The sequence below is a fragment of the Ptychodera flava genome, chromosome 3 (assembly GCF_041260155.1).
Source record: "Ptychodera flava strain L36383 chromosome 3, AS_Pfla_20210202, whole genome shotgun sequence".
NCBI lineage: Eukaryota > Metazoa > Hemichordata > Enteropneusta > Ptychoderidae > Ptychodera > Ptychodera flava.
In genome coordinates this window covers 36,571,781-36,580,697 of record NC_091930.1, presented here as the reverse complement: position 1 = coordinate 36,580,697, position 8,917 = coordinate 36,571,781, and the positions used below count along the sequence as shown (strand labels likewise).

Genomic DNA, 8,917 nt, shown 5'->3' with positions numbered 1-8,917 from the left:
TATACAGGCTGTGTTGGCAAGCAGGACACCGGGCATTGGTCATGATGATCGGATTATAGTAAAATTCTGTAGTTGATACATTGAAACAGAGTAGTGAAAAATTAGTCAAAAGTTACAGCTAATGTCCCTTTAATGTATCAATATATTGTTTTTGAAATGATATTTAATTGATTAGTAGATCATAGTTAGTGTCGTAATTTATGACGAAAAGATTGTCTTTCTGGTGAGTCAAAATATTATTTAATTACAGTATAATGAGATGTATTTCTTGATGTTTCTTGCATGATATTTTACGAACTTGTTTGTATTTACGGGTGTAAACTTGTAATTTCCCTTGTAGCATATCAAAGTGTTAAACAATGATTTATGAATAACTTTTAAATATGTAAAGCCACCCAGTAAATAAATAAATAAATAAATAAATAAATAAATAAATAAATATATGTGTTATGTCAAATGATTCATCCATAATGAGGTATATGCCAACTAGAATGTTATACGCTCAACAAACGAACTTATGTCCTCATGCCGACACAGAAGCAAGGCATTCATACTATATGCAACAACTAACTTTAAAATACATTGCGATATATAAATGACTTATCTCCTCGTAGATGAATATTCATTGAATATTCATCAAATTCAACAAATATTCCACCATCTGCACAAAGAGTTATATGTAATCCTTGCAGCTGTATATTCAGATTAGTTTAGTCTCCTGACAAGTTAGTCTACAGAGGCTCTCGAAACAACGCTATAGAGATGAAATTGTAAAATCATTTCAGTATATATATATATATATATATGTGTGTGTGTGTCAGATTTGCCGGAACACGTCATGTGACGAGTAGAGGGGCTTGGATACATGACGTCATGTGGTAGTTTTTTCTAAGACTTTCCCTGCTGGAGGAACTAGTAACGCATGGCCCCTCTGGATGACAAACGGGCACCCTGTCCCCTATGACCAGGTTAATATAAGTACTTCGATATACGGAAATTATTTTACAGTTTATGTCGAATTATATATATATATATATATATATATATATATATATATATATATATATATATATATATATATATATATATATATATATATATATATATATGTAAGCGCGCGCGCGCGTGTGTGTATGTATGTATGTATGTATGTATGTATGTATGTATGTATGTATGTATGTATGTATGTATGTGTTGTCTCAGACGTAATCGTACACTGTTACAAAATTGCCATTTTCGTAGCAGTCGTCCTCCAAGATCTTAATCAAAATTTCCGCAGTTCCTACTGGAGTCAGGATCTTTCCGCTAGCAAAGGCCGTGTTGGCTTGGTATTTCATGTCAGGGTCACCAGTGTTATGCCGCAGATGCCAGTGCATGTCGGTGTCAACATGGCCGGGCCCGTAGTTCAACACCCGAACGGACGGCTCTTCCGCTGCAAGCACTTTGAAAAGCATTTCTCTAGCGACTTTAGCAGAGCAGTAGGTGGACAGACACCTCATCGGCCTGTGCGCGGCCCCGGAAGACACGTTGATCACTGAAATACGCCTGCCAGCGGAAGGTTTGAAGATCTCCAAAAACTTCGATGTCATACATATCGCAGAGGTCAAGTTCAAACCGAAATAGTCCTGTAATTCCTGCGGGTTGTTCATTTGACGGACTAATTTCGCCGGATCGCCGAGGGAAGCCGCGTTGTGTATCAGTATCGAGTGCTCAAATTTCTTTGCGTCGACGGCAGCGAACAGGCTTGTTAGATTTGCTGATAAAGAGTTCAACTCACCGAGATCGGCGGTTACTGTTCGCACCTTTATACCAGTAGAACGGCGCACCAGAGCGCATCGTCTGGTTTCCCGTAATCCTTCGTCAGAGCGAGCGGTCAGAACAAGCAGTGAATTGTCGCCAACATTCTCTGCAAGCTGTAGGGCGATTCCACGCCCTATTCCCCTACTAGCACCGGTAATTAAGCAAAAACAAGGAACTTGGAGCACTGCCATTGCTAGGTGTGGAAACGCAGCTATCTGTGGCGGGGTAGCGTGCGTCTATGTGAGTCATCAAAAGAACAAACCCGCCAAGGCATCCGTGGTGGGGTTGACCTTTTCAGCCTTTTGAAAGTAACATGATCCTGATAATCGTGACCGACAACTTTGTAAACTGAGAACTATCGATTTCGCGGCGGGCTAAATGAAACCAGATATGAACTGAAAATGCTCACGTGTTTCATTATTTATTGAAGTTATGTGTAAATTTGAACCTTTGCCACATGTTTGTGACTTCATTGAAATTATTATCTTCAACATAATTAACAATAATCACCGCCGATTTATTCTAAAAGGTCATGAAGTATACAAATATGTAATTAGCTGAAATAAAAATATTAAAGTTATTTGACTGCTCTTATTGTATCACCACTTTATATAGCAAGTGTAATTACCATTGGCCAAGTCCTTCAAGCTATATATGCTGAGCTGTGAAAGCTCATTAGATGTACAAATTATAAATTAGCTGACATGAAAATGTGAAATGACTTTCGATATAGTTTTAACCTAGTACCTGGTATAATCATCAATGTACATAGCATGTTTTGCCAACTTTGATCAAGTTAATCCCGGTATATATCCCTAATTAGCAAAGTTCATTAAATATGTAAATTAGGAATTGGCTGAATTAAAAATGCTTAATGATTTTCAATAATGTTGTATCATAGTGTCTTCAATATATGTAGCAAGTTTTGTCAACTTTGGTGGAGTCAATTCAGATATATATCCCTAATTAGGAAAGTTCATTAAATATGCAAATTAGGAATTGGCTGAAGAGAAAATGCTTAATGACTTTCAATAATATTGTATTATAGTGTCTTAAATGTACATAGCAAGTTTCATCAATTTTGATCTAGTCAATTCAAATATATATCCCTAATTATGAAAATTCCTTTAATATGCAAATTAGGAATTGGCTGACGTAAAAATGTCTTTTGACTTTCAATAATGTTATATCACAGTATCTTTGATGTATATAGCAAGTTTCAATAACTAAAATCAAGTTAATTGAGATATATATCCCTAATTAGGAAAGTTCATTAAATATGCAAATTCGGGATTGGCTGAAGTAAAAATGCTTAATGACTTTCAAGAATGTTGTATCATAATAGCTTCAATACATGTAGCAAGTTTCATCAACAATGGTCCAGTCAATTCAAATATATATCCCTAATTAGCAAAGTTCATTAAATATGCAAATTGGGAATTGGTTGAAGTTCAAATGCTTAACGACTTTCAATAATGTTAAATCATAGTATCCTCAATGTACATACCAAGTTTGGTCAATTTTGATCCAGTCAAATCAGATATATATCCCTGATTAGGAAAGTTCATTAAATATGCAAATTAGCAACTATCTTTCATGTCACCCCTTAATGCTTCCCACTGCTGATATATCTTAGTGTGATCAACATTTGTAGGAAATCTCATCAAATTGTGTGCAGTCGTTTTTAATGTATATCCGTTTTGTCTAAAATCATTAATTATGCAAATGAGCAAAAAGTATGCAAGCCAGACCCACCAAAAACTAATCAGTTCTTGCCATTTGCAAACTCAATCTATGTACCAGATTTGATTCTGATCTGATCAGCCGTTTTTGAGATATCGGACCAACAGACAGACAGACAGACAGACAGACAGACAGACAGACAGACAGACACACGGACACACAGACAGACAGACATCGCTGCGACATATGCCCACGTGTGTAAACACGTGAGCAAAAAATACGTGAGGAAGTCCAAAGTCTCTGTTGCCAGTATATATCTGTGATACAAACACACAACAGAAGTTAGGTCAAACTCTTCGGCAAAAGGCTTTTGGTGTATGCTACGTCCTGGCAAACACATTTCATGGTTTATGTTGCAATAAACGTGGTCATGATCAAAAGCATGACGATGAAAATGTAAATAGAGATGTTTTCGATAGACTTGCGTGAAGGAAAGCAACTCAGAGTGGTCTGGAGCACAGGCGTACGGAATGTTTCCTAGATCGTCGTCGGATGGCAAGTGACTGACACTGTACTGTGAGGCCGAAGGCCGAACCTCGGTACTGTATACAGTATACATCTAGGAAAAATTCCGTACGCCTGTGGTCTGGAGTAGAACACTCAGACGATCAGTCAGCTCCTCATGGATTTTTTACCAGTTACCTCTCGTAAACTTTTGAAATAACAGACGTATTGACTGTAAAGTGCGACTCGTTTCTACTCACATCAAAGGGGCATTGTTGTTTTAATATCGCCACAATATCCACTGGAAAGGTGCTCTGGAAGGTTTTTGGAGTTTTTTACTATTTAATTTCAATAAAGAATTATTTTAGAGACAATCTTTTGTTTTACACACGGTCCCTCCACAAAAGTGGAGGGACCGTGTTTTACACAAGCTCTGTCCTCTAATTCAATGTCATCTGTCCAGTCCTCACAAAGGGTACTTACTATTCGTTAACTCGTTGTTATACAGTTGTTAACCAGTGACATGTAATAAACTCAAGACCCCGCATGTTAAAAACCTGGAAATCTCGAAAAAATATTTGCAATGCTTCCACATGTGGAAAAAAAATAATGCAGGACAGACAATAGAAAAACAAAATGCTGCCACAGTGGCGGGAAAAAAATTGCTGCCATACCCATTTCCTCCGACCCCCTGAAATCAAATGGTTCTCCCCTAATTGTGTAAACTTCTAGTCCAGAACCTCGACTCCGGCATTTAGAGTATGGACGAAGGCGTCGAGGTTCTAGATAGTAAGTAGACCCTCAGCTTCATCACGGAATAGGCTACGTAAATAGTGGACTCACAGTTGGAGATGAAAATGCAACCTGAGCCGTTGCAAGTTCCACATATTTTGATCAGAGTATCAGCCGGACTCTTCGTATATGAGATCGGGTTAATTGGAATATCATTGAAAGGAAAGATAACATTTATACACATTTATATTTTATACTGGCCAATAGCATGCTTTAGCCATCTACATTTATGAAAGTTGATATGTGCGCGTGCTTTGAAGAGCATCTCAGAGAAATTGAGTGATCGCATTAGAGCATACATAAACCAGATATGAACTGTAAATGCTCACGTGTTTCATTATATATTGAAGTTATGTGTAAATTTGAACCTTTGCCACATGTTTGAAACTTCATTGAAATTATTATGATCAACATAATGAACAATAATCACCGCCGATTAATTCTAAAAGGTCATGAAGTATACAAATATGTAATTAGCTGAAATAAAAATATTAAAGTTATTTGACTGCTCTTATTGTATCACCACTTTATCTAGCAAGTGTAATTACCGTTGGCCAAGTCCTTCAAGCCATATATGCCGAGCTGTGAAAGCTCATTAGATATGCAAATTATAAATTAGCTGACATGAAAATGTGAAATGACTTTCGATATTGTTTTGACCTAGTACCTGGTATAATCATCAATGTACATAGCATGTTTTGCCAACTTTGATCAAGTAAATCCCGGTATATATCCCTAATAAGCAAAGTTAATTAAATATGTAAATTAGGAAGTGGCTTTAGTAAAAATGCTTAGTGATTGTCAGTAATGTTGTATCATGGTATCTGCAATATGTGTAGCAAATTTTGTCAACTTTGGTCAAGTCAATTCAGGTATATATCTCCAATTAGGAAAGTTCATTATATATGCAAATTAGGAATTGGCTGAAGAGAAAATGCTTGATGACTTTCAATAATATTGTATTATAGAGTCTTTAATGTACATAGCAAGTTTCATCAATTTTGATCAAGTCCATTCAGATAAATATCCCTAATTATGAAAATTCATTTAATATTAAAATTAGGTTTTGGCTGAAGTAAAAATGTCTTTTGACTTTCAATAATGTTATATCACAGTATCTTTGATGTATATAGTAAGTTTGAACAACTACAATCAAGTTAATTCAGATATATATCCCTAATTGGGAAAATTCATTAAATATGCAAATTCGGAATTGGCTGAAGTAAAAATGTTTAATGACTTTCAAAAATGTTGTATCATAGTGGCTTCAATACATGTAGCAAGTTTCATCAACTTTGGTCCAGTCATTTCAAATATATATTCCTAATTAACAAAGTTCATGAAATATGCAAATTAGGAATTGGCTGAAGTTAAAACGCTTAATGACTTTCAATAATGTTAAATCATAGTATCTTTAATATACATACCAAGTTTGGTTAATTTTGATTGAGTCAAATCAGACATATATCCCTAGTTAGGAAAGTTCATTAAATATGCAAATTAGCATTTATCTTTCATGTCACCCCTTAATGGTTCCCACTGCTGATATATCTTGGTGTGATCAACATTTGTAGCAAATCTCATCAAATTGTGTGTAGTCGTTTTTAATATATATCCATTTTTTCTAAAATCACTAATTACGCAAATGAGCAAAAACTATGCAAGCCACACCCACCAAAAACTAATCAGTTCTTGCCATTTGCTAACTGAATATATGTACCAGATTTGATTCTGATCTGATAAGCCGTTTTTGAGATAATGGACCAACAGACAGACAGACAGACAGACAGACAGACAGACAGACAGACAGACAGACAGACATCGCTGCGACATATGCCCACGTGTGTAAACACGTGAGCAAAACAGTATTTTAACCCGGCGTTAACATGGTTTACAATGTGCTACGTAAAAGTTGCGATTTAGAACCTTCATTTACAGAAAATATACTCAATACTTGAAGTAATTTGATATTTATATGCATATAGGCGAGCGGCAGACTCACCTATTTTTCACACTTAATGTACCCACCTTACATACGGCCACATCATACATCATTTGAAAGCTAATTATCTCTACTTTAAGAATATTGACGATGTGGAGCTGCCAATTAGGGCCATACCCCCCTAATTTGCATAATTCACACGGGTATCTAATTTGGATAAATGCGATATAAAATTAGAAATTTAATTGTTAACTACTCTAAACATACTTTTAAACTATCGAGTGATATATCAAATGAAAGGTATTTGCATGTAGAATACAACATGAATATCCAAAGAGATATTTAAATTGATTTCACTGAAAAATGTCCATATTTAATTGAGAAAAAAATATTTTCTCCTGTTGAATAACAATATTTTAAAAATTTTAACACTTGCAGCCACATCATACAGCCACATCATACGTCATTTGAAAGCTTATTATCTATACTTTATGAAAATGGACAATGTTGAGCTGTCAATTAGGGCCATAGCCCCTAATTTGCATAATTTACACGGGTGCCCAATTTGCATAAATGCGATGTAAAATCAGAAATTTACTGTTAACTACTCTAAACATACTTTTAAACTATCGAGTGATATATCAAATAAAAGGTATTTGCATGTAGAATACAACTTTGATATCCAAAGAGATATTTAAATTGATTTCACTGAAATATTTTCATATTTATATTGAAAAAATATTTTCCCCTTTTGAATAACAATATTTTAAAAATTTTAATACATACAGCCACATCATACAGCCACATCGTACGTCATTTGAAAGCTTATTATCTGTAATTCAAGAAAATTGACAATGTTGAGCTGTCAAGTACGGCCGTAGCTCCCAATTTGCATAATTCACATGGGTACGCAAATTACAGAAATATGATATAAAATTAGGAATTTATTTACTACTCTAAGCATACTTTAAACTATCGAGTGATATATCAAATGAAAGGTATTTGCATGTAGAATACAAAATAGATACCCAAAGAGATATTAAAATGATTTTATTGAATGTCTTTCACAATTATATAAAAAAATATATTTTCCCCTTTTGAATAAAGATATTTCAATAATTTTAACACATACAACTACATGATACAGCCACATTATACATCGATTGAAAGCCTATTACCTCTGCTTCACAAAAATTGACGATATGCAGCTGCAAAATAGAGCAGTAATTCTTTAATTTGCATAATGCACACGGGTACCTAATTTGCATGAGTCTTGTATAAAATTATAAAAATCCATTGTTATGTACTCTTCACTTGCTTTTAAACTATCGAGTGATGTATCAAATGAAAGCTATTGGCATGTAGACTAGAACTATGAATTCAAAACACGTATCTAAAATATTCTTATTGAATATTTTATTTAAATCGCGAATATCGTGATTTCTTTTTAATATTCATAAAATTGTGCAATAAATATGAATAATGCCTACATTATACAAAATAAGAATAAATTATATACAAAATAAGAATAATTCAGCAACACACAGGACAAAAAATGCTCTGACTGAGATTCAGAGACAATGTATGATTTTTATTGGAACCCAACACGAGCTAAATAAATTCACATCAAACATAAATAATGCATCCTACTCTGAAATTTTCGAAAGCTCTTCTCAAAAAATCACATCTTTAGACCTCATTATCTATGAAGGTCATCGATGCAACAAATTAACATTCTCGACTTAAGAACACACACAACAAACCAACAGATACCAGATTCCAGTTCATGCAATCAAACGGCAACATTCAAGGATTTGTTAAAGGCGAAACATTACGATACATTAGAACAATTATGCCACAACAATACGATACAAAATACAAGGTTCGAGATAAAAGTAATGTAGTAAAATTAAAAAGTAAAAGTAATTCTAGACCTTGTTTGATTATTACTAACTTTAGAACAATGGGGTGACATTTAATTGTTATTCGATTTTCATTGAATTGTTTTCGAAACCGTTGAATCGCAAAAGTAAAAGGGAACCAAAACATTTTCAGGTCCCCTATAGGCAGATCAAAACTTTCAAGTGCTCCTCTACTATCCCTCAAAATTTCGATTCCAGCCCGAATTCCTCCGCCCCTTACCACCATTATTTGTGAACGTAGCCTAATCACATACATATGAAACAGAAATATAAG

General features: G+C 34.5%; 1 pseudogene; it reads right to left on the bottom strand.

Moving 5' to 3' along the window:
* Nucleotides 1-1,199: 1,199 nt before the first annotated feature.
* LOC139129263 (sepiapterin reductase pseudogene) lies at nucleotides 1,200-1,991 on the bottom strand (annotated as a pseudogene).
* Nucleotides 1,992-8,917: the final 6,926 nt, after the last annotated feature.